At 36.9% G+C, this 26,725-nt stretch overlaps 1 long non-coding RNA gene across 1 annotated transcript in view; it reads left to right on the top strand.

Moving 5' to 3' along the window:
* Positions 1–24,814, top strand: part of LOC127547329 (uncharacterized) — a 45,155-nt gene extending 20,341 nt beyond the window's left edge. Inside the window, exons 3-4 of the long non-coding RNA XR_007950159.1 lie at positions 9,796–9,932; positions 24,596–24,814. This is a non-coding gene — a long non-coding RNA (uncharacterized LOC127547329). The remainder of the gene's footprint in view (positions 1–9,795; positions 9,933–24,595) is intronic.
* Positions 24,815–26,725: the final 1,911 nt, after the last annotated feature.

Below are 26,725 nucleotides of genomic sequence, written 5' to 3'. Positions count from 1 at the left end.
CTTAAAAAATTACTACATATTAAATCTGCATCGTATTAATGGCTTTAATATACTACTTATCCATATGTAAATATACTTATATGCAAACATATATTTTTGTATATTTAATCATATACACATATATTTATATATATGACAAAAGTTTCACTTTTAGCTTTGTATCCCCAGCACCTAGCATTGTGCCTTACACAGTCAGTTTTTAATAAATAACTTATTGATTACTGATTAATTAATTGACTGAATTTCCATTAGGTTATGAACTGGGTTAAGTGAGTTTTCTAACTGGCAAGGACCTTAGGGGCCATCTCGTTTGACTCTCTTATTTTTAAGAGGAGAGCACAGAAGTTCAGAAAGATGAGTTGATTTACCAGGACACACAGTGAGAGAGCCTTGGAGCTGGGGCTTGAATCTATGCTTTTGGAGCCAAGACAGAGGCTTTTCCTACCACCTCATTGTCAGCAACCACCTGGGAAGGACTTATTAGCCTGGCCCCTTTGCATGAGACCCAATGCTGGGAAATACATCTACTTCTCCCTGATTGAGTCTCACTTGATTGGACGTCAGCCTCCTGGGAGCTGGAATGGGATCAAAAGAACTGGTCAGTGAGTGGAGCTGGTTTGTTCTCAGAATGCCAGTGCCATGCTGCTCACGTATGTCTTGTCTCTAGGGTTTGATAATTAGAACAGAAACCTTAAAATCTTCCTTAGAAATCTTGAAAAGACCTAAAGAGATTTCATTAGGACACTGAGGGAATTAGCTTCCTAATAGCGACAGCCATTCAAAATCACAATAGGGATCTTTAGAAATATTGTCAGTTCTTCTTCACTGGATGTTTCTGAGAAATTGTTGGAGATTTAACAGAGAGAATCTGTTTGAATGCGAGTTGGTCTTGTTTTGGGATCAGGAGACCTGGGCACAAGTCTTGCTGCTTCCTTTTGCCATCTGCATGACCCTGAACTTCAATTTCTTCCTTTTCAACATGATACATTTGGAATTGATAGCTTCTAAAATAATGATAATATTGATGAAATTGATAAAATAACAGGACCGAGCATTTATATGGCACTTTAAGATGTGGAAGGGGCTTTACAAATATGGTCTCATTTGGTCCTCACACCAATCCTGGAAGATAGTGTTATTATCCCCATTAATGGGGATTTGGATCTAGATCTAGCTGGAGAATCTAATAAATTCACATATCCTCATTTGTGGATAATCTCTTCTAGCTCTAAATATATGATCCTATAAATATCCCTGGGCTACAGTTTCTTTCTCTTCAAACATTAAAGTTTTAGACCATTAGGGTTTAATCCATCATCTATGAACTTATTTTATTTTATTTATTTTAGTATGTAGTGTTTTAGTTTCATTGGTTTCCTACATAATTCTATGGATTTTGTTTATTCATTGAAAAATTTTGGAGAAGGAGAAGGGATTACTAGGCTTTGCTGGGAGACCAAAGTGTTCTAAGATACAAAAACTGCTAAATCTAAGATCCTTTGGGCTTGTGATTCTGGATAGCCAGGGAAGTCTCTTGTAGTTCTAAAATTGTGGGATTCTGTGATGAAGGGGGATGATGAATGAACTTTAGAGGATAATAGGGAAGAGTTTGAGTGTGTGTGTGTGTGTGTGTGTGTGTGTGTGTGTGAGAGAGAGAGAGAGAGAGAGACATAGAGACAGAGAGAGAGAGAGAGAGAGAGAGAGAGAGAGAGAGAGAGAGAGAGAGAGAGAGAGAATGTGTGTGTGTGTGTGTGTGTGTGTGTGTGTGTGTGTGTGTGTGTGTGTGTGGTGGGAAATGGAGCAGCAGAAAAGAGCATGAAGGCTGTGGGGAGATGGGGCAGCAAAAGGGACCATGACAGCTCATTCAAATATTGGAAAGCTTCACATGGAGAAAGGATTAGACTTGTGCTGTTTGGTGCCAGAGGGGAGACTCACAGAAATGGTTGGAAGTTACAGAAAGGAAAATTTCCGATGAAAAGCTTCCCCAAAGGCAGAGCTGTTCCTGAGTGGAATGGCTGCCACAGGAGGCGGTGTATCTCAGTCATCTGCCTGATCCCTCCTCATGGATTCCCGAGTCACCAAGAAACTTTGGTGGTCTCTTCTACATCTAAGAACTGAGATAAGCAACTGAGAAATGCATGAAGATAAAAACCTGTCTTAAATGGGTTTGTGCCATTTTAACTTTATATCTTTATTTAAATATATTTATAATATTTAGAAGATATATATACATATATATAACATATATATATAACATATCTGCAAAGATATATTTATATATCTACAAAGACACATCTAGAACTTCATCTAGAATTTCTCCTCCTCCTCCTCCTCCTTCTCATACTGCTCCTCCTCCTTCTCCTCCTCCTCCTCCTCTTCTTCCTCTTCCTCTTCCTCCTTCTCCTCCTCCTCTTCATACTGCTCCTCCTCCTCTCTTTCTCCCTTTCTCCCTTCCTTCCTCCCTTCCTCAAGAAGTTCTTAAAGGTCTATATATCTTATCTTTATAATAAGTAAAGAAATGAGTGCTGAACCCTTCCTGAGTTTAAATTTGGCCTTAGATACTTCCTAGCTGTGTGACCCTGTATAGTTCACTTTGCCCTGCCTCAGTTTCCTTACCTGTAAAATCAGCAGAGGGAAGAAATGGCAAACCACTCTAGTATGTTGTCAAGAAAATTCCAAATAAGGTCACAAAATAAGGTCACATTATTGATATAACTGAACAGCAACAAAGACTTTTACAATAAAGGTGTCTCTGTTCTTGGTGGAGAGCCTTATCCAGTGACCTATGAGAGATATTAGCCTCTTTCCTCTGCCATAATTCTAAGACTGACCTCATAATAGGATGGACTTACTGTTGAAAGAACAGAATAAGATATTATTCGTTTAGTCCAAGCAAAATGGGTTATTGTCACTGGTAGGCATCTTCAGGCAAGATCTGAATTTCAGGTAAATAGTAGTCTGTTATTTTCTGTGCTTGCTCATTATCAGATTGTTCTTGACCCAGAGATCCCTGATAGCATGATTTTTACCAGTGTTTTTTACTTGACTTAGAGGTTATTTGTAGCTAAGTGTTGCTGGAGTGAGTAGAACATTTGGCTCGGAGTTAGAAAGACTCATCTTCGTGAGTTCAAATCCTGATTTAGACATCTACTAGCTGTGGGACCCTGAGAAAGTCATTTAACTTTATTTGTCTCAGTTTCCTCATCTGTAAAATGAGCTTGAGAAGAAAATGACAAATTACTTCAGTTAGCCAAAAAAACCCCAAGTGGAGTCATGCGATCATCTTTTTTTTTATTCTACTATATTATAGAAATGCTTGTTTTATTTCATAAATTAAAAAAAAGAATAAAAACATAGATTCATACTCTAGATCTAAGAGGAGTTTTGGAAGTCATCTAGTCCAACTCCATCATTTCACAGATAAAGAAACTGAGGTTCAAGGAGCTGAAGTGGCTTATCAGATAATATTAATAACCTTCCTTTATGGAAAGGGAAATGGAGGCTTGGATTGTGAAATGTCTTATCTTGAATTCTAGGCTAACCCATTAAGTGTTTTTGGAGGGATTCAGTCCTCATGTCCTTACCCACTGTGCTATCCAGATCCCTCTCCAATTTGAGTCTAATTTAATTTGAGATCTGTGGTCCTGGTGTCAGGAATAGGCAGGGTCATGATGCCTTTAGACTCTGGCTTATTCAAGGGACAAATGAAAAATGGAGTCCCAATGACCAACTGGGATTGACTTAGAGACCCATTTCCATTGGGTGAAGCATAAATAATGATAGAGATTAATGTTAGGAAATTGCTATAACCATACTGTGGTGCCTGAGGGATGGTAGAAGAGGTTACCATTGTGCTCATGGTGGCCCTTGGGAATCTTGAATCTCTTTCCGCATCAGTTTTCTGTGGCAAAAAAGTGATTCGAAATGATACCGAACTATCTGTCTTAGTTGGGTTCCTTGATCAAAGTTTTACTGACATTTCTTTTCTTATGAGGCTATTGGGCTTAAGTGACTTGCCTAGGATCACACAGCTAGCACAGGTGTCTGAAGCTGGATTTGAGAGACTCCAGGCACCATCTAGCTGCCCCCTCACTAGGACTTTGACTGTAAGCTCCATGCAGACAGGAACCTGCCTTAGTTCTCCAGGACCTAGGACAGCGCTTCACAAACAGCCAATTAGGCAGCAGTTACTTTGCTTTAAGGTTTACATGTCATCTCATTTGAGCTTCTCAATTTCAATTCCAATTTTACTTCTTTGCCGTATGACACTGAGCAAGCTCATTTCTGATCACTTCGGTTTCTTCATCTCTCAATCAATCAAAAAGCATTTATTAAATACCTCTTGTATTCCAGGCACTGAAGCATTGAAACATTTGTAGAATATGAGCATCTGTAGAATGGGGACAACAATAGCACCCATTTTCTGCAAATGAGACAATATTTGTAAAATGCTTTGCAAACTTTTAAGCACTATATAAATGCTACAATCCTACAAACTCTGGGAGGTGGGTGCTGTTAATATCACTCCATTTTACAGATGAGGAAACTGAGACTGAGAGGATTAAATGACGTGTCAAGGATCATATTAAGTGTCTGAGTTAGCATTCAAACTTGGGGCTTCCTGACTCCAAGCCAATATTCTCTTCACTGTGCCTTGCAGATGAAGAAAGGAGAAGTTAAAATGAGAGGCCCAGGTCAAAAACAGAGAGTAAATAGCAGAGTCAAGATAAGAATCCTGAATCAGGAGTTGTCAGAGCTAGAAGCAAGATTTTCTGACTCTAAAGCTAGCACGACTCACTTTCCCTCCACCCCTACTCCCCAATACCCTGGAGGCACCTCAGAGTAAGTTTTGATTGATTAACTTAGGATAAAGGTACAAGAAATATTCAGAATTTTTTTTTCAGTCATGTCTGACTCTTCATGACCCCATTTGGGGTTTTCTTGGCAAAGACACTGGAAGGGTTTGCCATTTTCTTTTCCAGCTCATTTTCCAGATGAGAAAACTGAGGCAGACAGAGTGAAGTGAGTTGCCCAAAGTCACACAGCTAGTCCGTGTCTGAGGCTGGATTTGAAATCAGCTTTTCCTGACTTCAGGTTTGATACCTTATCCCCTGCGCCACCTGGCTGCTCCAAGTATTCAGAAAGAGGTTTTGTATGCCATTGAGAAGTTGGCCCATCGGGAGGCAAATGCTTGTTGAGTCAGCTTCATGCTGCCTGTGTAGACATCATCCCCAGAGCTCTCCCTTCTCTGTCCAGGTGGAGAGAATGGGATTATGGGTTTTCTCCCATAGTGCTCTCTGGCCCTAAGAGCTTCAAGGGAGGTGTGAATTCACAAAGTTACAAAGTTTACTTTGTGAATCTGGCAAACTTGTGAACTCCAATGAGTAAAGGTGTAAACACAAGCATTGTACTAATTAGTTCTACTTAGTACCTTGTTTCAGGTTCTGGCCCAAAACATCTTCTTGTAAGATCATATCAATAACCTATCAACTCTAATGAGTTAGCAGTTTGTAAAGATTCCAACAGCTTTGGCCACTCCCAACTGAAAGCTTTATAGATTCCCAATTGGCGCTCATCACACAGTTGGGGACTGGCAAGGAGCAAATCAGAGCTGCTTCCTTGCTTCTCATGTAGGACTTTTAAAAGAATATCCTTAAAGCTTTAGGATACTCATCTGACTTCTTGCACCAGGACTCCACATTCGAATTTAAACTACTATTGCTAAGAAAAGAATTTCCATGATTTTTTTCTTTAAAGACCCCTTCTTCCAGGAAAACTTCCCAGATTGCTTTTTTTACCCTGAACTTCTAATGCATATCCAGCTAACTTTCCATGATTTATACTCGTGGATCATAGAATTACGGCTGGCAGTAGTCCAAGCCTTCATTTTTTAAGTTGGAGAAACTGAGGCCTAGAGAGGAGGAAGTGACTTGACAAAAGATAACACATCTAGACAATCCTTGTGTTGTTCCAAATCCAAGGATCTTTCCACCATAATCTGCCTTTTGGTGAGTTAGAAGGTGTCTGTGTAGGGGAGAAGACTTTATTCTTGTCTTCCCAATTGGAATCAATTCCTTGAAGTTACAGATCATATCATTGCCTCCTTTTGTATTTCCCACAGAGCCTCACATCGAGCCAGGTCACTACAAGTCACTTAACTAAATGCCTCTTGATTGAAGTTGAGGGTTTTCACTGAAGTTTCCTTTAGCACAGAGGGAAAGTGAGAGCTTCAGGGCTGAATGGGGAGTTGAGGGCACTTAGAAATAAGTCAGAGAGTGGAGGGAAAAAAAACCCAAACTTTCTGAAGACAAATATTTATAGCAAAATTTCTGTGATGTAAGAAGGAGAGGATCATGGCTGAACAAAGTCTGCAGCAGGAGAAAGATAACATAGACATGAATTTTTGATTTCAGAACAGATGTTCTAACATAACTTGATTTTGTTAAGGTTGAGAAGGGGGACCCCAAAAGTTTGGGGTCCCAGATCGGTGTCACGAGATATCTCAAGGAAGTTGCAGGCTTCAGGCAGCTAGATGGCACAGTGGTTAGAGCACCAGCCCTGAAATCAGGAGGACCTGAGTTCAAATGTGGTCTCAGACACTTAACACTTCTTAGCTGTGTGGCCCTGGGCAAGTCACTTAGCCCCAATTGCCACAGGGGAAAAAAAAAGAAAGAAAAAGAAAAATAAAAGAATTTGCAGGCTTGAACCCATCTTTTAGTCAAGGGCCAAAGTTTATTGAAAGTAATGGTAACGCCATTATAAGTAGACTGAATTCTAAGGGAATCCAAGAAAGAAACAGAAGCAAGGAGGGATATTTTATCCAGCTTCTACCAGAGATATGCTCATTTAGTGGCTCAAGGATATGGCTGGGCAGTAGTCTCCAGATTGAGGGCTGATCTCTGAAATTTGATTATCCCTGACCAGATCATCAATCAGCAAGGAACTGATGGAAGAGTCTACTCAGAATGAGACAGAATCAGGCTTGGGAGTTTCCTGAGACAGACTATAAAACCAAAAGACTAAGACTTTGCTGACTCACTGCCAGAACAGAAGCCCCCTCCTCCCCAAAAAATCAGGGGACCACAAAATCATATTACATCATTTTCATGTTACTCGCTGAACTGATGATACTCATTGACTGTATGATTGTGGATAATCACTACAAGATATGTCAAAGGTGAGACTTCTACTATCTCCTGGCTTCCAGCTCTTTATAGCCTCATTTTATCATCATCATCATTATTTTTTTTTTATTAAACCACTTCTAAATGGATTTCTCCAGCTTATTATTGACATAAAATATCAACTCAGTAGAGGTTGGAATTTTTTTTTTTTTTTTGCTGAGGCAATTGGGATTAAGTGACTTGTCCAGAGTCACACAGTCAGGAAGTGTTAAATGTCTGAGACTAGATTTGAACTCAGGTCCTCCTGACTTCAGGGCTCCATCTACTACCTAGAGGTTGGGAATTTTCACAAAGCGTGAGCATGCTACTAAATGCTGTACTTTCCTTCAATGTGAATAACTGGGATTTTCAGAAAGTCCCCATATGGTTCACTGGCATAAGTTTCCTGGCTCTCTAGGGAATGTTGTAGCATTCTGCCAAGTGGAGATGCATTTTGGAGCCCGTGAGCCAGAGTCCGGCCTTCTCCGTCTCCCTCAGACATAAATCATGAGAGCCGGGGGCATCTGGGATATGGGTTGAGAGGGCAAGAGGTCAACAGTCATGGAGACGGTTACTGGGCTGGCTAACAAATAGGCAAGTTTATCCCTCCATCCTTGTTTCCTGCGGGTGGAAGGCAGTGGGAGAGAGAAACAGTGATGGCTAACCGCTGAATACACTGCAGTAGAATTGGGCTGATTAGATTTTTTTTTGGGGGGGGGTATAAGTCTCCATGGTTCTAATTATTGGGCACATAAAGCACCAGGAAATGGGGTGAGGGATTTTAAGTCACCAGTAATGAATATTTCCTGAGTCTTTCTCCACGAGGGAATGGATGGAACACTGGATTTGGAGATGGATGATCCGGCCTCAACCCTGGATCTGCAACTTATTAGGTATTGACCTCCGTTAAGTTCCTTCCTTCCTTCAATAAGGAATAAATGCACCATTCCCAGGGAGCACCTAGATGGCACAATGGGAAGGATGCCTAGTCTGGACTCAGCAAGATATATCTGAGTTCAAATCTGGCCTCAGACACTTACTAGCTGTGTGAATCTGGGTGAGCCACTTCACCCTGTTTGCCTCAGTTTCCTCATCTGCAAAATAAGCCCAGGAGGGAAAAGCAAACCACTTTAGTATCTCTGCTCAGAACCTCCAAATGAGATCATGAAGTTAGACAACTGCAAAATGACTGATCAATCTGTTATAAGGATGGGGAATATAAAAACTAAAATGTAAAAAAGCTCTTTTCCTCGAGAAGATTACCTTCTGTTGTTGCAAAATGCTGTATAAGCTGATGCAGTACGTAAACAAAATAATGTTTTTTTTGGTGGGGTATGTTCACTCATAGCTAGGAATCAGAGAAGGCTTCATGTAGGGAGAGGCATTTGGGATGAAGAATTCCAAGAAATACAGGTGAAGAGGGACTAGGAAGAGGACCCTGCCTGTACAAAAGCCTGGAGCTAGGAGATGGCATATTGTGGCAAGTAGAGCATTTTGGTTGTCATGTAGATGGCTTGGAAATGCAGTAATGTGGAAACAGTTGTATCTCCTTTTAGTTTTCTTACCTGGGTTTCACCAAGAGAGACAGACTTTCCAGGACCAAAGAGATGAGAATCTTATTAGCTTCTTTTCCCTTTCCCTTTCCCTTTCCCTTTCCCTTTCCCTTTCCCTTTCCCTTTCCCTTTCCTTTCCCTTTCCCTTTCCCTTTCCCTTTCTCTTTCCCTTTCCCTTTCCCTTTCCCTTTCTCTTTCCCTTTCCCTTTCCTTTTTCCTTTTTTCCTCCCTCCCTTCCTTCCATCCATCCCTTTTACCATATCCTTCTGTCTGGACAAGGAAACTAGCACACTGTTGGTCTTTAACGAGTGTTTCCTGAATGAAATTGAGTCGGAAGATCATTAGTGTCTTGTGCCTGCCTGACCTGAGCCTCCCTGGTGCAGCGGGCTCCCTTGCCAGATCCATTATCATCATTTCCAGGCCATTTGTCAGTGGTCCTGCCTATCTCTGCAGCCACCACGATGGCCATTCCTAGTGTTTAACCCCCCCCACCCCCCACCCTGCACATCTGTTTGGCTGTGATAGTGACTTGGGTGTCTGGTTCAGAGAAAAGCAACCAAGCAGGGCCAAGCCTTCCATTATCCAAGGAAATGTGAGCTGCTAGGAGCTAAAAATAAATCAGCAAAATAAAATTGTGGGGTGAAAGGCATGCCTGGGCCTAGGCCCAAGAGGGCACAGAATATTTCTACTGAGATTTACTCCTTCTGCTTTTGCAAAGATGAACAGAGGGAAAAGATAGCAGCAAAATGCTGTACTTTGAGGGTGGAAAACAACAACAGGATGAACTCCCAGCGATGCTGAGGAAGTTTCCTGATTTCCCCAGTGCCAAGGGAGGAGAAAATGGAGGTGATTTCTCCTTCACCTTTACCCGCTCTATGGAATACTGAGGATCCTAGATTCACAGCTCAGAAAACCATCAAAATCCATCTTGGCTAAGTTCTTTATTTTATAGTTGAGCAACTGAGGATAACAGATAAAATGATTTATCCAGGCTTACACAGCTGGAGGTAGTTGAGCTAGGGTTTTAATCCAGCCGACTCTGTAGTAAATCCATAAATATTATTATTATTATTTTAAAGGTACTAATGAAGTGTGAGCTATAAAGCTGATTGAATCTCAAAGGATGGTCCGTTTCTGGGTAAGGAGGTTTCCTGGGAGCGTGATTGTGGTGGAGCGAAGACCAAGGAACACAGCTGGTGGGAAAATCTCAAGCTTTGTAAGTATTTCTGAGATAATATGTGTGTAATGAGAGAGAGACCGGTGAGCCTGGTCCATCTGAGCGTGCTTAGAATGCTAAGCTGAAAGCAGTCTTCATGTGGAATGTTCTGTATTGTAAGTGGCTCCGGTCCGTTAGCTATAGGAGGAAGAGGAGGCTTTTTAATTGGCAGATGGTTGGAATCGGGCCCATTTGAAAGGCACTGTTCTCACCAGAATGAGTGTGTTGTGGTTAGAGTGCTTGACATGGAGCCAGGGAGACCTGAATTCTAATCTGGACTCATACATTTATCAGTGTAAAAATTACTCAATTTCTGTCTGCCTCAGTTTCCTAACTGTAAAATCTACCTTGCAGGGTTGTTAAGATTATTATATTGTGAGGATCAGTGATATCATCATATTGTTATAATTATGTTACAGGATCAATGAAATCATTGTGAAGTTGGTATATAGTAGGTGCTTTATAAATGTTTATTCCTTCTTTCCCCGTCTGTAGGGAGATTTCTTCTGGTAAAGTTCCAGAGAGAGAAGACATAGTGCTAAAAGGTCAGGAAACTCAGGCTTTCCCCATTTAAAGTTCTCATATGGCTTATTCTTTGTCTGGAATCTATTCTTTGGTTTTAAGTGAAGGCCATAGGAAGATAGAGCTTTTGAAACAGCAGGAGTATGGACCCCAGATAAGGCTGGGAATGGAGTCCATGCTTGTGTTGAAACTGGTCAGGTTGGCGTTGAAGTCCAAGAGCACTTTCTGGGACTCCATCCAGTGAGAGCTGAGACGGAGGCTCATCTGGCTTTGATGCTGGAGGGAGGCTGTGGGACTGATGCTATGTCGGAACTGTGTTCAGCCTGAGTCCAGGCTTCCCAAAGAGTGAGGGGATCGAGGGGAGAATGTTCCCTTTAGATGTTGAGAGGAAATGTTTGTACTTTGCTTTTCACTATATCCTGGAGCTAACTACCTCTCAGGAAAAAAAAAAAAACTAATTAGTGTTATTTCTAAAGTGGAAGGTGGTCTTCATCACTTGTAGTTTACCACTGGAAGAAATGTCAGAAAGAGAGTGTGAGTCAATATTGTTATATTATATTATACGTGTTACATATGAGAGACATGACACTTTCTCTCATATTAATAACCTATTATTAATTGAGATTAAGATTTCTCATTTTCTATCTCAGAAATAAATGTGTAGGTTGTTCAGTCAGTACTTATGAAGGACGTTGCTGATAGAAAAGATTGTTTTTTGCCCCATCAAATTAGAAGACTTTACAAGGATAATCTAGATGGAATTCCTAATTCATTCATTCATTCATTCCAGATTAGATGGAGGATGGATCCTTTTGTATACATTGCCCAAGATAGGAGTAGTCTGGTTTGAGGGGAGTGTCTCTTTATCCATAAAATCAGAGTAAAGTCCTCAGACCCTCTTTAAAATATGTACAAATACATTTATATCTTAAAATATATTAAATATAATATTCATTCTCTCATTAATTGTGAACCAATCAGAGTTGATTGCTGCCTATTAGGAAAACCCACTCTTCCAAAGGTATAAAACCATCAAAAGGCTCCCAATGAAGAGTTTTTAGATTATGAGAGAAAGTCAAATGACCATCCTTTTATTGATCATCTGCAAGCCATAATTAATAAAATTATTAATTACCCAGAAGTCATCTCTCAAATTTTTCTTTCATCACTCATATTACATTAATATATTGATGTCTAATTTATAGCAATATAAAAATACATATAATAGAATATATCTTCACATACATATATATGATCATATATGTGTATGTCAAGACATACACATATATACATTTTAAAATAATAACCTCTACATGATACCTTATAATTCTGAGGGGTGGATGTAGCCAATCTTGTTCTTGAAAAGTTTGGGGCAATTGTTATAATGTAAAATACTTTCCAAACTTTAAAGTGCTTCTTATTAACTAGCTGTTACTATTATTTTTTGACATGTTATATCCCTTAGAAGGCAGGGGAATTTTAGTTTTTGACTCTGTAGCCCCTTCACCTAGCATAGGGATTATCATGAATTTGTTGATTAAATCCAGTTAACCCCCATCATTTTTCATATGAGGAAACAGGGTTCCCAATGGCTAATCAGCTTGCTTAAAGGCACATAGAGTGTAAGTGGTGGAACTAAGACTTGTATGTTGGCCCACTAGAGCCCACCATCTTCCTGTAAAAGCCAGGTTTCAGTCAGTACCAGGTGGTAGCATTCAATTGAATTGAATTCAATTAATTTTTAATTTTTCTTTTTATTGTGATCATAACCACCCACAAAATCAGACAAACAAAATACAATCACCCACGAAACCATAAATGCTGCAGCTGTTTATGTATTGTTTTGTAAAATGTGTAAACAAATATTAATGAAACACTAACAATAACATCTTGACTGCCTTTGGCAGGGACCTGCTGAAGCCAGCTCAGACTACTGAGAGAGTTGATTGTTAAATCTGAGCATTTACATCTGTGACTTTGACAACCATTACAAATGAGAGTGTGATTTATTGTTTTGGTGATTGTCTAGATCTAAGAAAGTGACACTACTTGGTTGTGTAGTTCTGGGAAGTCATTTAATTTTCCTGCCTCAGTTTTCCCATCTATAAAGTGGGGATAATATTAGCCCTTGTTCTAGGGGGTTATTGTGAGTTTGGAGACAATAATGTAATTTGAGGACCTCAAAGCTTAATCTAAATAGTAGCTACCACACTCATCTTACACTCTCTCTCTCTCTCTCTCTCTCTCTCTCTCTCTCTCTCTCTCTCTCTCTCTCTCTCTGTCTCTGTCTCTCTGTGTCTCTCTCTCTCTCTCCCCACTATATTTATCTCAATACCTCAGTATTGATATAACTTGCAAGACCCTTCACCTCTCAGGGCCTCAGTTTCTTCAACCATAAAATGGTGAGCTGGGCTACTTGATCTTTTATTCCACCTGAATTAATGCTCCTAAGAGTATTTCCTCACTTATCTGATAATGCAGAGATGGGTTATTGCATTCAATTTGAATCCATATGGAGCAGAACAGGGGAAGGAATTCAAATCCCTGCTCTGACACTGCCTATGCAAATTACTTTATTCCTTAGTTTCCTACAGAGCTCTCATCTGGAAAAAGAAGGGTTGAACTTTTAGCTCTAAATCTATGTCCTGCTACTCAATGGTCAGTGGTGTGTCCTTGGTCTCCCCTTTGGTCTGTCCTACTCTGCAGCCAATCGAGTTCTGTTTATTCATCTCTCATGGAAGAAATGGAACTTGAACTAGACTTTGATATGATGGTCTCCTCTTCCTCCTTTAAATGTCCTGAACTTGCTACATCACACCTGGGCCATATTAATGACTGAATTAATGCTTGTTGAATTGAATTGACTTACAGTTTTTCTGATTATTCTAACTTACAAAGTTACTCTCCAGCCTTTCCTGTTTATCACATGTTCAGGCATTTGGATGATATGTCATCCTGTCAATTAACCCTTAAGAGCTTGAGACTCAGGAAACAGGTCCATGGTCTCCTGGAGAGGAAAAAAGGGCAAAAGGAGAAGGAAAGTTACAGGAAGAAGGAAAGTTATAGGAATCACTCACTGTGGGGTCTGTAGAACTTGTAGGTGGTATTGGAGTTCAATAACAGCCTCCATCCTTGTTTACTCCCTGCTCAGGTCACCTACCCAATATATTTTTGGGAACCAGAGCCTCTGGAGCCAATGTTGCCTCCTTCAAAGCTTTCACTCTTCTTCTTCCCCATGAGAATTCTTGGTGGTGATTGCAATTCCCTCCTCATTGCTTGGTTCCCCCCTCCCCCCAGTAGCTTCACTTTTTAGGATGGGAGGCGCCAGTTGGTCAGGGTCTAGCCCTCATTAGCCAAAGGTTCAGGGCAACTCCTGGGAGCTTGATGGTAAAGCCAGAATTGTTGGGTGATTTCCACCTGACCAGCAGGTTTCTATCTCCAGGATCTATAGTTCTCCTTGATGATGTCTCTTAGTATAACATCACCATCAACTGCCTTCAAGGCTTAAATCAAATTTTGCTTAGAATCCTATTTCATTCCCTACTTGTTAGTGCCCTACCCATCTTAAAATAATGATTTTATATATTTTATATTTACAGGTACATATTTTCTACCCAGCAGGATGTAAGCTCCTTGAGGGCAGGGACTGTGTGTGTGTGTGTGTGTGTGTGTGTGTGTGTGTGTATTCTAACCATTTTACTAAGGGCTATCCCTCCTGTGACTGAATTCCAGCTCTCACCCTTGGCCATGCTCCTTATATCTAGTCACACACTGCCTCATCTTCTTGCCATACTACACCATACAGGCTTCTCCTTTTATCTCCCTCTCTGGGAACATTAATTAAATGAATTCATTCAGGAATTGTCCCATAGCTCTATGCTTTTTCCTTACAGATTCACTCTTCTGTGACCATCACTTCCCAATACCCATATTGTCTGTGTATTTCGAAAACAATACTTAGTTGGTTCTTGATTCCTGGTAGGAAAGACAGTTAAAATTTCTGTAGAACTTTGTGGTTCGTAAAACTCTTTACATATATTAGCTCATTTGTCTTGATTTGGTCATCACAATATCCCTTTGAAGAAGGTGCTGTTATGATCTCCATTTGACACATGAGGAAACTGAGACAGAGAAAGGTTACATGATTTGCTCAGGGTCACACTGCCAGTAAGTGCCTGAAACCAGATAGTTTTTTTTGATTCTGAATCTAATATAATATGAGAGTAGAATATATTTAGGCTCATTTTGATTTTTTTCCCCATGAAGCTTTAGTTAAATCTTTTTAAAATTTTTATTAATGCCTTTTATTTACAAAATATATGCATGGGTAACTTTTCAACACTGACCCTTGCAAATCTTTCTGTTCCAAATTTTCCCTTCTTCCTTCACCTCCTCCCCTAGATAACAGGTTTTGATGCAAATTTATACCATCAGATATTTTTGTAACTCTGATTCCTGCAAGGAATGTTTTCCAGAGCCAGGGCAACCCAAACATTCTAAGGCATCAGTTCCTTGACTGAGAGAAGGCTTTGAGGAGAGCCCCTTAGTTTTCAACTCAAAGCATTAAACTCTTAAAAGGTTAGAGAGAATTGCAGAATGGGAAAGATGCAGATACAGGAACCAGAGGATGTTCCACATCAATCTGGAAGTGACCCTGGATATCATCCAGTCCCGCTCTTTATTTTTCGTGTGGAGAATCTCAAGCCAGAGATTTTAGAGAGGCTTTGTGGCTTTTGTTGAGAGACATTTTCCCTGTTTTCTGTTTGGTTTTCGGAGGGTGACAAGCTTTGCTTTCCAAGTGCACACATGACCCTTGCTTATAGGGCTCCAGGAGCCAGTGTGAGCCCTGAATGAGGGAAGGGAGAACAAGTGGATTCAGATGAGCCAAGCTCTAAATGCTGTTGCTATGCCAACTGTCTTTGTTCCCCAGATATTTTGAGCTGAGGATGTGAGATCACCATCAATGCCTGGCTTGGAGACTTAGGTTGGGGGGAGGGCACAAAAAAGAACAAGATAAAAAACCTTTTCTCCAATTTAATGGGTAATCTCAAATCAAGAAATCCTATGGGATCAAGGGACTATGGGAAAATGGTGGAATAAGGCAGGAAATTACCCAGCTCTTCCAAATTCTTTTTCAAATAACTTAAAACAATGACAAATTGAATTTTAGAGGGACAAACATAACAAAAAGTTGTAAAGTAGTCATCTAGATCTTTAAGCTATAATTGAAGTTATAATGACCATAATAGGGTAGTAGTCTGAGTAGAGGGATGCAAATACAGAGATTTTGGGGGAACTGTCAGGGAAAGCTGTGGCTTAGGGAAGCCATGAACCAGAGGGGAATTGAGAAACTGATCAAGGGAAGAGTGAAGGGTGTAGAATATATTTCAAACAGCCAAAGGGGCTGGGTTTGCAACCAAGAATAACTGAGCATAATCTTGCAAAGGAAAAGACCAAAAGTGAATAGAAAATTTGACTTTTAAATATAAGAATCAGGAGAAACATAAGAAGTTAAATACAAAAGAGATTTAATAAATTCAAACTTTACTGCGTGATACAGGAAAATGATATTTGGAAGTTTTGAATGTTATTATAGTAATAACAATAGGATGTTATTACTAGAGTAGTAGAAAGAGAAAAACAGATACACAGATAGAAGGCTTAGGTTTGAGTTAATGATGGAATGATTCTAAAAAATAAAATTAGATAGGAAGAGATAAAATGGAGTACATTATCTCATATAAAAGTCATGAATTGGGGCAGTTAGATGTTGCAGTAAGGAGTCAGGAGCCAGCCTCAGAGACACTTAACACTTATCTGTGTAACCCTGGGCAAGTCACTTAATCTCAATTGCCTTACCAAAAAAAGAGTCATGAATGGAAAAACTTTTACAGAGGAGGGGAAGAGGGAATATAAGATAGAAGTGTAGGAGCCTTATTCTCAGCAGATCTGGGTTAAAGAGGGAACAATATACATTTAGTTGGCTATAGAAGTCTTCTTAATTTACAGAGAAATAAAAAGGCATGGTGAAAGGACAAGGGAGGGAAGCATGTGTGGATTAGGATGGCAGTGATCAGAAATAAACTAGATATCTGAGGAGGGATAGGGAAGAGAGAGAGGAAAGATGAAGACAGAAAAAGGATAACCAGAGCAGAGGTTGGGGTAGCATAGAAGGAAATGCATAATTAGCAGTTATCATTTTGAACGTGAGTGGAATGAACTCATTCATAAAATGGAAACAGCAAAATGGATCAAAAATTTGAACCCAACAATGTGTTGTTTGTAAGAAATACATTTTAAAATGAGAGATACATATAGAGTAAAAATAAAGGATTGGAGCAGAGTTTATTATGTTTGAGTTGAAACATAACTCATCCCAAAAGCATGGGTGGCAATTATGATTTCAGGCAAAGTTAAATCTAAAATAGATTTAATTAAAAGAGCAAAGCAAGGAAACTATAATATGTCAAAGACACCATAGATAATGAAGCTATATCAACACTAAACATATATATGTACCAAATTCCATAGCTTTCAAATAGAGCTGGACTTGGAGTCAGGAAGATTTTTTTCCCCTGAATTCAAATACAGCCTCAGACACTTATTCTATGACCTCAGGAAAGTCACTTAACCCTGTTTGCCTCAGTTTCCTTATCTGTAAAATATGGTAGAGAAGCATATGGCAAACCACTCCAGTTATTTTTGCCAAGAAAATCTCAGAAGGGGTCACAAAGAGTCAGACATGTAAAAAATGACTAGGAAACAACAAATGAATTAGGTGGAAATAAATAAAACCATAATAGTGCGGTATTCCAATTTTCTTTTCTCCAAACTAGATAAATGTAACAAAAAATTAATTAGAAAGGAGTCAAGGAGATGACCAGAATCTAAAATGAGCTAGATATGATAGAATTACTGTATCAGAATAGGAAGAAATATGCATTGTTCTCTTTTTTTATTATAACTTTTTATTTACAAGACATATGCATGGGTAATTTTTCAGCATCGACAATTGCAAAACTTTTTGTTTCAACTTTTCCCCTCCTTTCCCCCACCCCTTCCCCCAGATGGCAGGTTGACCAATACATGTTAAATATGTTAAAGTATAAGTTAAATACAAGATATGTATACATGTCCAAACAGTTATTTTGCTGTACAAAAAGAATTGGACTTTGAAATAGTGTACAACTCATCTGTGAAGGAAATCAAAAATTCAGGCGAACAAAAATAGAGGGATTGGGAATTCTATGTAGTGGTTCATAGTCATCTCCCAGCGTTCTTTCTCTGGGTGTAGCTGGTTTAGTTCATTACTGCACTATTGGAACTGATTTGGTTCATCTCATTGTTGAAGAGGGCCATGTCCATCAGAATTGATCATCATATGGTATTGTTGTTGAAGTATATAATGATCTCCTGGTCCTGCTCATTTCACTCAGCATCATTTCATGTAAGTCTTTCCAGGCCTTTCTGAAATTATCCTGCTGGTCATTTCTTACCAAACAATAATATTCCATAATATTCATATACCACAATTTATTTAGCCATTCTCCAATTGATGGGCACCCACTCAGTTTCCAGTTTCTGGCCAGTACAAAGAGGGCTGCCACAAACATTCTATAAGCATTATTCTCAATAGGACACGGTACCTTTAAAAAACAACTGACCATGTATTAGGACATACAAATCTTATAGTTAAATGAAGAAAAACAGACTTTTAATTCATCCTTTTCATATCATAATCTAATAAGATTACATCTATTAAGGAATTATGGAAACAATTAAAAATTACTTGGGAATCAAGTAATATGGTCTTCATCAATAAATTGGGTCAAAGAACAAGTCATAAAAGCAATAAATAAATTTATTAAAGAGAATGATAATAAAGAGACAACATATCAAAACTTGTGATGCGGCAAAATTAGTAATCAGAGGATAACCTATTTAAATGCTTACATCAATAAAATGGAGAAGAGCAGATCAATGAAGTGCATATGCAATAAAAAACCTAGAAGAAAAAACAATCTAAAAAACCCTAATTAAACATAAATTGGAAATCCTGAAATTTTAAGGTAAGGCTAGTAAAATAAAGACTAGTAAAATAGAATGTAAGAAAACAATTGAATTAATAAATAATAACTAATAAATATTAGGAGCTGCTTTTATTAAAAACACAATAAAATAGAAAACCATTAATATGATTTTATAAAGAGAGAAAGCAAAACCATAAGTTGCAAAAGTGAAAAAAGTTAATACTCTATTAATGATGATAAAATCAAAGCAACAATTAGGAGTTATTTAGCTCAATTATTTGCCAATACATTTAACAATCTAATTAAAATGAAAGAATACTTACAAAAAATAGACTGCCACATTAACAGAAGAGAAAATGGAATCTTTAAATAAACCTATTGTAGAAAATGAAATTGAACGAATCATAAATAAGCTTCGCAAGAAAAGTGCATTAGGACCTGATGTATTTATAAACCAATTCTGCAAAAACTTTAAAGATAAATTAATTCCAATATTAAATAAATTATTTGGAATAATAAACAAATAAAGAATTCTATCAAATTCCTTTTGTAAAACAAACATGGTAATGATACCTAAACCAGGAAGAACTAAAACAGAGAAAGAAAAGTAGCAATCAATTTCAGAAATGAATATTGATGCAAAGAATAGACTGCAACAATATATGATAAAGATTACACATTGTAACCAAGTGAGATTTATACTAGGGGGGTTGGTTAAATATAAAGAAAACTATTAACATAATTGATTATATCAGTAACAAAGTCAACAAAAATCATATCATTATACCAATAGATGAAAAAAAACTTTTTAAAACAAAATACAATTCTCATTTCTACTAAAAACTCTTGAAAACAGAGGTATAAATGGATTTTCCCTTAAAGTGTTAAGAAGCATCCAACTAAAATCATCAGCAAGCATTATCTAGAATGGTGATAAGCTAGAAAGCTTACCCATTATATAAGGAATGAAGAAGGAGGTCCATTATCACCACTATTCAATATTATAGGAGAAGTGCTAGCAATAACAATAAGAAAAGAACAAGAAACTCAAGAAATCAAAATGGGGAATGAAGAAATAAAACTATATATATATATATTTGTAGGTGATATGGTGATATACTTGGAAAATCCTAGAGAATCAAATTAAAAATTATTTGAAACAATGAATAATGTTAAATAAAGTAGAAGACTATGAAATAAATCCACAGAAATCACCAGCATTTGTATGTATTATTAACAAAGCCCCTAAGGAAGAAATATAAGATGTTCCATATGAAATAATTGTTGACAATATAAAATACCTGAAAATATACTGCTAATGCAAACTCAGGCACTAAGTAAACATAATTATTAAATATTTTTATACAAATAAAGTTAGATTTAAATAATTGAGGAAATACCAACTGTTCAGGGATGGTCTATGCCAATATAATAAAAATGATAATCTTATCTAAATTAATTTACTTATTCAGTGCCACTCAAATTAATCCACAAAAATTATATATCAAAGAAATTTTTAAAAATATGTAAATGAAAGTCTAGCAATACCAGATCTTAAACTGTGCTATAAGGTGTCAATTATCAAAAATATCTGGTACTGATTAAAACATAGAATGGTGGTGCTATGCTATGCTATGATTTGCAATCATAGTAATAAATTATTATGGCAACTTCATATTTGATAAAACAAAGATCTTTTGGGATAGAAACTCCTTATTTGGTAAAAATTTGCTGGGAAAAGTGGAAAGCAATCTGGCAGAAACCAGATAGCGATCAATATCTTATCATTTACCAAGATATTGTCAAAATGAATATATAATCTAGACACAAAGGAAGATATAAATAAATTAGTCATGGAAGATACTAACTGAATTTATGAATGAGAAGAATTTATGAGTAAACAAGAGACAACATTGTGGGTACAATAAATAGCTTTTATATTACATTTAATTAAAAGGTTTTTGTATATCTAATTTCTGTCATAATGTTTTCCAGTTTTCCCACCAGTTTTAGTCAAGTAATAAATTTTTGCCCCCAGAACTTCAGTTTTTGAGTTTATCACATAGTAGATTACTATAACCATTTACTAGAATATGTTGTGTTCTTAATCTATTCTAGTTTCACCACTCTATTCTCAACTGGTACCAGATTGTTTTGATAATTATCTCTTTACAGTACAGTTTGAGATCTGGTATTACTATATTATCTGCCTTTACTTTTAAAAATTCATTCCCTTGATATTCTTGACCTTCTGTTCTTTCAGATGAATTTTGTTATCACTTTTTTCTAGCTTTATAAAACCTTTTTGATAGTTTGATTATTATAGTACTGAATAAATAGATTCATTTAGATAGGATTGTAATTTTATTATCAGCTCAGCCTATCCATGAGAAATTAATATTTTCCCAATTATTTAGATCTCAATTTATAGATGTGAAAAGTGCTTTGTAATTGTGTTCCTATAGTGATCTAGGTAAAATTTATAAGGCTACAATTCATTTCCCCAATTGATAAATGATCAAAGGATATCAAAGGCAGTTTGCAGACAAAAAAAGCAAAACCATCTATAGTCATGTGAAAAATTAAATCATTACTGATTTGAGAAATATAAATTAAGATAAATCTGAGGTATCTTATACTTATCAAATTGATTAATATGACCAAAAAAGGAAAATTATAACATTGGAGAGGATGTGGAAAAATTGGGACACAGTTGATTAAGTTGTGAATTGAAGTAATCACGCTGGAGAACAATTTGAAATTATACTCAAAAAGGTCAATGAAACTGCACACTTTTGATCACCAAAACTTTTGGATCATCTATTAGGTTTATGTTCCACAAAGATTTTTTTTAAAAGGGAAAAGGACCTGTTTGTGGAAAAATGTTTATACTAGTTTTTGTGGTGGCTAAGAATTGGAATTTGAGGGAATGCTTATCAATTGGTGACTAAACAAGCTGTGGCATATGATTGTGATGGAATATTATTGCTCTATAAGAAATGATAAGTAGGCTGATTTCAGAAAAACCTGGAAAGACTTACATGAACTGATGTTGAGTGAAGTGATCAGGACCAGGAAAACATTGTACACAGTAACAGCAATATCATGTAATTAATTGTGAATGACTTAGCTCTCTTTAATACTATAATGATCTATGACAATTTCAAAGTACTTATGATAAAACATGCTATATACTTCCAGAGAAAGAACTCTTATTATCTGAATGAATACTATTTTTCATTTTTGGCTTTCTTTTTTTGTCTTTTTGGATAAAATAACTAACATGGAAATGTTTTATGAGATAGCGTATGCATTACCCTTTGATCCAGCAGTGTTTCTACTGAGCTTATATCCCAAAGAGATCTTAAAGGAGGGAAAGGGACCCACATATGCAAAAATGTTTGTAGCAGCCCTTTTTGTAGTTCCTGGAAATTGGAAACTGGGTGGCTGCCCATCAACTGGAGAATGGCTGAATGACTTACAGTATGTGAATATTATGGAATATTATAACTATCAGCAGGTTGATTTCAGAGTCCTGAAGAGACTTAGATACAAAGTGAAGTGAGTAGAACCAAGAGATCATTGTACATGGCAACGGGAAGATTATATGATGATCAATTCTGATGGACGTGACTCTTTTCAACAATGAGGTGATTCAGACAAGTTCCAATGGTCTTGTGATGAAGAGAGCCATCTGCACCAGAGAGAGGACTGTGGGAACTGAGTGTGGATCAGAACATAGCATTTTCATTTCTTTTGTTGTTGTTTGCTTCCGTTTTGTTTTCTTTCTCATTTTTTCCCTTTTTGATTTGATTTCTCATGTGCAGAAAGATTAATTATATAAATATGTATGCATATATTGGATTTAACATATATTTTTTAACACGTTTAACATACATTGGATTACTTGTCACATAGGGGACGGGGAGGGGGAAGACAGAGGAAAATTGGAACACGAGGTTTTACAAGTGTCAATGTTGAAGGATTATACATGCATATGTATTAAAGCAGTTCCAAGCTTTAATAAAAAAAAAAAGATTGCATATGCATTACCTATGTCAGATTGCTTACTGTCTCAGAGAGGGGGAAGGGAGAGAGATAGGAAAGGATAGAATTTAAAATTCAAAATTTTCAAAAAATATTAAAAATTATTTAAACATATAATTAGGGAAGAATACTTTTTGGCACAAATAAAACAAATATAGCCAGAATTAGAAGGAAAGTAAAAAAAATTAGGGGAAAATTATGGCCAGTTTCTTGAATAAAGTTTCATGCCTCAAATATTTAGAGAATTGAATCAAATTTATAAGAATATCAGTCATTCTCTAATTGATAAATGGTCAAAGGAAACGAGCAGGCAGTTTTGCAAGAAGAAATCAAAGCTATATATAGTCATCTAAAAATGCTCTAAATTATGATTATTTAGAAAAATGAAAATAAAGACATCTCAGTTATCAGTTTCACTAAAATGATAGAAAGGGAAAAAGATAAAAAAAAAACTGGGGGCATATGTGGAAAAATTGGGATATTAATACATTGTTGGTTGAATTGTGAATTAATCCAACCATTTTGGAGAACAATTTGGAATTAGGCCAAAAGACTTATAAACTTTGTGTTATCCTTTAACCTAGCAATACCATTATTGCTTATAATAAAGGAATAAGGGAAAAAAACCCAATTTGTTCTAAAATATTTATAGCAGGTTTTTTCATGGTGGAAAAGAATTAGAAATTGAGGGGATGACTATCAATTAGGGTATAACTAAATAAGTTGTGATGGAATCCAATTGTGCTGGAAGAATTGATGAGCAGGTTGATTTTTAGAAAAACACAAAAAGATTTGTGAGAAATAATGCAGAGTGAACTAAGCAGGCAAGAAGGACATTTTATACAGTAACAGCAACATTGTTCATATTATAACTGAATGATTAGGCTACACTGAATAATATGATCATTCATATCAACTGTGCAGAACTTATGAAGGAAAATGCAATTCTCTCACAGAGAAAGAACTGATATATGGAAATATGTATTGTATGATTCCACTTATATATCTGTATTAAATGTTAGCCTTTTCTAATGTGGTGTTGAGAGGGAGGAAGGGAGATAATTCAGAATTCAAAATGCAACAGAGAAATAAAAAGAAATCATGGTAACTTAAATTTAAATGGTACTTTAAGATTGAAATAACCTTATATGCTATTTGTTTGCTCTTACCAACAACTTTGTGGGATAGATGCTATCCTTACGCCCATTTTTCAGATAAAAAAAAAAAACTGAAGATGAGAGAGAATGAATGACTTGCCTAAGGCCATATAGATATTGTGTCAGAGGTAGGACTTGAACCTCAGTTCCTGCTTACTTTAGGGGTCAGCATGAACTCCAAATAGTAGTTAGGAAAGGTATCATTTTCATAGACCCTTCAATTTTCACACCTCCTAACAAATGTGTGTAGTTCCTACAACTATGTCTCTCAAGCAGTTCCAGGCATTATCAATTAGGATTGTAGGGCAGAAGGGCAGAAACCATTTAGACCAATTTCAGTTTAGTCCAATTCAGTACTAGGAACAGACAAAATAGACAAAAATGAAATAACCTTTGTCCTCAAAAAGTTTGTGTATTATATCATTTGTCAAGATAATTCTTTCTTGCTGGAATTCTTTAATTAGCTATTAGCTAATAACTTTAAATGGATGGCTGGGTAGTACCATAGTTCACAAAGAGCTGAAACTAGAATCAAGATGACTCATTTTCCTGAGTTCAAATCCAGCCTCAGACACTTACTAGCTGCGTGACCTTGGCGAGCCATTTAATCCTGTTTGCTTCAGTTTTCTCATCTATAAAATGAGTTGAAAAGAAAAAAAAATCAGTATTTTCATATATATTTTTATATATAAACTTCTCTTAATTTGTTGGTGTCTGCTGGTCTAAATGCCATGTCTGTTGGTCTAAATTTTGGTGTCTGCTGAAGCAGAACCTCTGAGCAACTTTGTGTCAAAAGCTCTTGCAAGCAATAACTCTCTGGTCTTTTATCTCTCTAGTTAGGTTGTAATCAATCTTCCTTAACCCAGTCATCCAGCTCAGATATCTGTTGTGTTCTTTCCCCCACAAGACCTGTCTGTCCTTATGACAGTACAGAATAGGAAGGAAAGTTACATGGAAATTTGTTTTGAAGTCCAGTTCCATGAAACGAGTGAACCTCTGAATTGGAAGGAACCTCAGAAGACATGTTCAATACGTTCTTGACCAAGCATTCATCTCCTCTGGAATTTCCTAAATGAGAAGACACAGATTTCCAAATCAGGGCCGTTCCAATCAGAATTGGCCATTAAAAAAAATCTTTATTAACTCATTTTTTAACTCTTTTCTTCTCACCAATATATTGAAATTCTATCACCTGATCACCTAGCAACCATGACTAAGACAGTATTAGATTCATTAGCTCTTGTCTGGTAAAGGACTCAGAGCAAAGTTATAATAATCTGAGTTTAAAATAAAACATTTTAAAAACACACTGAAGCAGAACAAAACAAGATATCAAGTGGTTTCTCCAAAGAGGCACATTCATTATAACATTTCCCGGGACCCAAAGCAGCTTCCTCTCCTCATCATTCTTCTGTGTGCTGCCTATTAAGTAACCACTAAATTAATTAGGGGACTTAATGAGTTAGCTGATACAATTTAGTGGCTTTGGGGGAATTTATAGTCACAAAATTAGAGCTGGAAGAGACCTTAGACATTATCTGGTGCAACTGACTCAGGAGGAAATTGAGACTCAGAAGTGATTTGCTGATAGTCACCCATGTGGTAGAGCCAATACCTGAACACTGGTCCTTTTACCTCAAATCTAGCACTCTTTTTATTGTGCCATAATTTCTTGGATATTAGCTATATATATGTGAAAGAAAGCAATATGAAAGAGGGACAGAAAGCTCAAGGTGTGTATATGTATGTGTATATATACACATATTCACATATCTGTGTATATACAGAAACACACACACATACACATACATGTATACACACACCTATATGTGTGTATACATATGTTCCTGTATATATGTATGTACATTTATACATATACCTTCTCCAGCTTGATATCCAATTTCCTCATATGTCAAATGAGGTTGAACTTAACCAGAGTTTTTTATGCTGGGGTTAAATGAAATTGTTTTAGCAAAATTTTTTTCCTAAGTTTATTTGGTTTCCTTTGCAATCCTGAATATTTTATTTTATGTATTAAAAAGCCTTTTCTGAGGAGGGTCTGCCAGCTTCACCAGACTGCCTGAACAAGGGGCCCAGGACAGACACAAAGTGAAGAACTACTGGACTAGATGCTCCTTAAAGTTTCTTTCTATTCTAGACCTATGATTCTCTAATCTAGAAACATAAAGATTTCCCCCTGCCTGAAATTCCTGAAACATTTCTTCCTAGGTCTGGATTTGTGAGGATAGATGAGGAAGGCTGAGGTTGGCCATAGAAATCATATCTGATTTTGGTTAAATTTTGATTAAATAAGATAGAATGAATTTTGTCATGTTATTTCACTTGAGTTCAACTTTTTGTGACTCTATTTGGTTTTCTTGGCAGAGATACTGGAATGTTTGTCATTTCCTTCTCCAGCTCATTTTACAGATGAAAAAACTGAGGCAAACAGGGTAAATTGACTTGACCAGGTCACACAGCTGGTAATTGTCTGAACCAGACTTGAACTTAGGAAGAGGACTCTTCCTGAGAGCTGATCGAGCACTCTATCAAATGTGCCATCTAGTAATTTTAGACAAAAAAATAGAACTGCCATTTTTTTTCAGAAAAAATTCATAGCTTTCTCAAAGCACATGAAGAACTGTTCCCTGGAAGGGGGAATAGTTTTAAGATCATAGACTTAGATATGAAAGGTACTATAGTCTAACCCTTTTATTTGACATAGGAGGAAACTAAGACTCATCAAAGTGAGTGACTTTGCATTGTAGTTAGATGGGATTGCCCACGATCTTTGCACTCCAATATACTGCCTTTGGTTTGAACTCAATCTGCCAAGCTGGGAACAATGGCTGGTCACTGCAGAGATGTAAATCTAATAATTGATTTTTAGAGAAAATTATTCTTTTTAAAAGTTTTAACAATTTTTATTTTTTAATTTTTAAAAATAATAATTATTTTCAAAACATATGCAGATCATTTTCAACATTCATTTTTGTAAAACCTTGTGTTCCAAATTATTTTCTCTCTCCCTTTCCCT

This window comes from Antechinus flavipes, chromosome 2 (genome assembly GCF_016432865.1).
Source record: "Antechinus flavipes isolate AdamAnt ecotype Samford, QLD, Australia chromosome 2, AdamAnt_v2, whole genome shotgun sequence".
Lineage (NCBI taxonomy): Eukaryota > Metazoa > Chordata > Mammalia > Dasyuromorphia > Dasyuridae > Antechinus > Antechinus flavipes.
This window is presented reverse-complemented; position numbering and strand designations above follow the sequence as displayed.